The sequence below is a fragment of the Amaranthus tricolor genome, chromosome 4 (assembly GCF_026212465.1).
Source record: "Amaranthus tricolor cultivar Red isolate AtriRed21 chromosome 4, ASM2621246v1, whole genome shotgun sequence".
Taxonomy (NCBI): domain Eukaryota; kingdom Viridiplantae; phylum Streptophyta; class Magnoliopsida; order Caryophyllales; family Amaranthaceae; genus Amaranthus; species Amaranthus tricolor.
In genome coordinates, this window is record NC_080050.1 from 17,696,449 (window position 1) to 17,701,351 (window position 4,903).

Genomic DNA, 4,903 nt, shown 5'->3' on the forward strand with positions numbered 1-4,903 from the left:
CATAGCAAAGACATCTAAAATTCTAAAGTAATTTGTAATGCATGTGGAATTTTTTGGAGCAAAGATAAGTGTATCATCACAAAAATTGAAGGTGTTTCAGGTTTACCTTTGCTTTTCTAATGCTCACCGCCTCAATCAAGTTCATCTCATGTGCTTTTTGCAGAATGCAAACTAGCCCTTCGCTGACCAGGATGAAGAGATACGGTGACAGGGGGTCCCCTTGTCTCAGCCCTTTTTCCATTTTGAACAGTTGTAGAGGTGAGCCGTTTAGAAGGATGGACATCGAGGCAGTGCACACACAGTTCATAATCCATCTAATCCATTTCCGCCCAAAGCCTAACTTTTCCATGACAAGTTCCAAAAACGACCAGTTCACACAATCATATGCCTTTTGAAAATCGAGTTTGATCAAGGTTCCATGGATTTTCTTTTTTCTCAACCATCGCAAGGATTCATTTGCAATCAACACTCCATCTAGTATCTGCCTATTCCCGACAAAGGCACTTTGTGATTCGTCAATGAGAGGGGCTATAACCTCTTTGAGGCAGGAGGATAGAATTTTGGCAATAATCTTGTAGATAGCACCAACCATACTGATTGGCCTAAAATCCTCAATGGATGTGGGGTTTTCAACCTTCAGTATCAATGTAACCCAGGAGATGTTCAAGTGTCTTATCGATTGCCCTCCAATAAAAAAGTCTATAACAGGCTCGTAAATTTCGTCCTTAATTTCTTCCCACATTTCCCTAATGAATTTGAAATTAAAGCCATCGAAACCCGGAGATTTGTCGATCCCGCATGCCCAGACTGCTGCTTTGACTTCCTCTCTCGAACGGGTTGTTTCAAGGAAAATTGCTTGTGCTTCTGTGATTTTCGGGCGGTTTTCCATATTGAAGTCAAACTTTGGGACTTGATCTTGGGCAAATCTATGGGCAAAATAATTTCTGATTTCTTCTTTGAGATTTGCCACCCGGCAAATCCTCCTCCCGTTGATTTTTATCTGGCTAATCTCTTTCTTCTTTTTTTGTAAAGGGTGGAGGCATGAAAGAATTTTGTATTGTGATCTTTTAATTTGAAGCCATATGTTCGAGCTCTTTGTCTCCAGATTCTTTCTCTTCTGATGAGCCACTGATGGAGGGAGCTATTGGCTGCATTCAGTCTAGCCTTTTCCATATTATCCAGCATTCTGTTATCACTTTTTCGTTCAAGATCATGGATAACAGCTTCAAAATCTGCAATTTTGTTATCCATGTGGTCAAAATTTGCTGAACGCCAAGCTTTGAGGGGGGGTCTTGAGGATCTTGAGTTTGTTGTGTAGGGGCACATTCGGGATGTTGCGCCATTCATTAACCAGGAAGCCTTTAAATTTTGGATTCAAGAACCAGGCGTCGTAACACCTAAAGGGTTTTGGACCCCAGTTGTTGCAAGCCTCCATTGATATGAGTAGAGGGTTATGATCGGAGAAGCTTCTATTCAGGCCCTGTAACTTGAGATGCGGGAAGGAAGTCAGCCATGTGTGACAACATAGAGCTCTATCAAGTTTGCTTTTTGATTCATTTCTTCTCCAGGTAAATTTCAGTCCATGTAAGGGTAAATCAAGCAATCTCAAATCTGTAATCCATTCCGAGAAATCCTTCATGCTATGGTCGCATCTGAAAGATCCGGTTCTTTCCCTTGCGTGTAATGTGACATTGAAATCACCAAGCAGCAGGATTGGTTTGTTGATACTGACCACACTCTGTTTAAGCTCTTCAAACATAGCACATCTTCCCATTCTATCATTATGCCCATAAATGACACCCACACAACATTCAAAATTATACGTGTTAATACAACCTTCAATGAGGATCCATCGACTTCCCATGTGTTTATTTGAGGAAACGAAGGTTTGTTTATCCCACACAGCGATGACTCCGCCCCCGTTCGTATCAGAAGCATAGACTTCATAAAAATCATAATCATCATTACCCCACATCCTCTTCATCCTGTTTCGAAAAGATCTTTTGTGTTTAGTCTCCACAAGACCCATAAAGGTAACCTTCTTTTTTTCCACTAGCGATCTAATAGGTAAAATTTTCTCACCTTTTCCAATACCACGAATATTCCAAAATAGGCAATTCATTAAAATCCAGATAAGCAAAGATACACCAACGAAACAGGGGTTTTTATGCGGTTTTCCCCTCCAAGATTATAATTCTTTTCGATTATCTAAGACCAAATACAACAGCACATTCATCATTTGATGAGATACCAACTAATTTCGCGGTATCCCACGTTTTCTGGGCTTCAAGCAAGCTGTTTATCGGTGGTTTTTGAGGGCAACTAGATTAGAGTAAAGTCTTTCGAGGTCGGCCACGCGGTCTGGATGTTTTGCTACACAACAGAGGGGTGAATTCACAAGGGGGGGAGGGGGGGCGGCTCCACACGAGCCTTTGAGATTCCAGGCGAGACGACCATAAGCCATTTTGCAGTTTCATCAATGACAATGGGATCGACCCACACATGATCCACACAAGAGCTAGACCTATTGATCAAATCAGCTATTAGGGGATCCAGAATTTGGTCAGGCTGTATAGGGGGGCTGGTCCCTGATTTTATCATAGCAGATAACTGCTTCTGTTCAACTTGCCCAGAAATCGACTTCACAGCCTCCTCATCCATACATTCAGTGTTTTCAATCCATCTTTGTGGACAACAATCCCTGACACCATTGCTCTCCTTAACCCATACATCGCAACTACCATGATCAAAGAAGAGTTTAATTCGATTATCAATCTTATTTTGGGCCTTGGTTCTAATAGCATTCGCCAAAAGTGAGACTGTCGAGACTACCTACACTGTTGTCAATATGCAAAATGGGTCTCCACTTTTGACCAATCCTCCTCATATTTTCCATGGACCAGCAAACAGGGTAGATATCAACACATTCAATCCATACAAGCCTATCATCAAACAATTCACCTTCGGACCAAATTCTAATATCATCAAACAATTTCCACAGAGGGCTATCCGTTGACACAGCATTAGTGGCGGTTTCTTTACAAGGAAAAACAATGAGAATTTTAGTGGGGGAGAGGGAGTACATACCCAACATAGAGGCAGCCATGGCGGTGACTTTAAGCTCAATTCGACAGAGGTTAAGAGGCTCTGTGTTTTCAGCAATAACAGCCCGTTCCAGGAGCGCTGCTGTTTTTCTATTTTCAGACACATTGAGGGAGAAGCATATGGGTATAATATTGCATTCCTCCTCCATCTTTGACATGGGATTCTGCTTTCGCACCCCCAATAAAACCTCAGAGTACTTTCGATTGTCTCTGAAGGCTGGGTTAATGATTCTTCTGTTTCCAACCCTCTTTTTCTCGGCAACAGGATTATGGTTGTAGACGGCGGAACCCCCTTTGTTGTATCTTGCCATGGATACCCGCAATTTTGTATTGAACAATACAGCCATTGAATCTCTTAATCGCATTTTTCGCCTCTTGAATTTTGTTGAATCTAACGAAGCCATAGGGTTCCGTTCTGGATTTCTTGACCTTTCGAGAGATGAAAGCATCAACCACATTCCCAGCTCGATTGAAGATAGTTCTAAGCCAACCAAAGGATACCCCACGAGGGATACAATCCACGAAAAGGAAGAACGGCACATTTTTGGAGGCACCGCCAGAAGGACGGTTGGGCTCCCGGGGTCCAAACCTCCAGAAGAGGGTGGGTTCTCCCCGATTACCACGAACACGTTCATCAGCAGGCCTATGGTGCAGAGGAATCGAGTTCGAAGAGGTGACATTTCGCCTTCCGCAGTCCGGTTCTAGGTTATCTCTCTCGTAATCAGAGGCACATTGACGGGGAAATTTGGGTCTTTGATGGTTCTTTTCAAGCAGGAGGTCCGATGATCGGTGTTCAGGCTAAGGTTGTCGGACTGGAGCACGGGATGTCGGACGGAAGTGAGACGAAATTGGACCGTTTCTGAAGAAGCCGTTGGGGGAAGGAACCGCTGGGTAATCGCCTGGAGCACACCACTCTTTCTCACTGATCATATATATATATATATATATATATATATATATATATATATATATATATATATATATATATATATATATATATATATATATATATATATATGTATATATTATATATATATATATATATATATATATATATATATATATATATATATATATATATATATATATATATGTATATTATATATATATATATATATATATATATATATATATATATATATATATATAATATACATATATATATATATATATATATATATATATATATATATATATATATATATATATATATATATATATATTTATATATTTATATATATATCTATAAATATATATATATATATATATATATATATATATATATATATATATATATATATATATATATATATATATATATATATATATATATATATATATATATATATATATATATTGTAACAACCCGACTTATCGTTGACTGAGTAAATAGGGTCATCACTAGGTTCGTTTTCCAAGAAACTGAAATCACACTTCCAAAACTCAAGCAAAGGGGTCACAAACTCTTTAACGTGACTAACTCAGCTAAATCCCAAAACCAACATCTAACTAATACACAAGATAATCATACAATTCTCTACAAGTCTGATATAACCAGCACAGGCAAAACAAATATACATTTATCCAAAATCCTAATACAAATCTACAAATTCCAACGTGCTCAGCTCAATATACATCCTTGGAACGCTATTCAACACCGCTAACCCATCGTTCCCGACCGGTTCCGAACTGTAATCAGACTAAAAGATGGAAACAACAGAGGATCAGATTAAACTGAGTGAGAAGTATCAATCCAAAACAACAAAACACAGTAATTCATATCATGGGTTTAAAAGCAA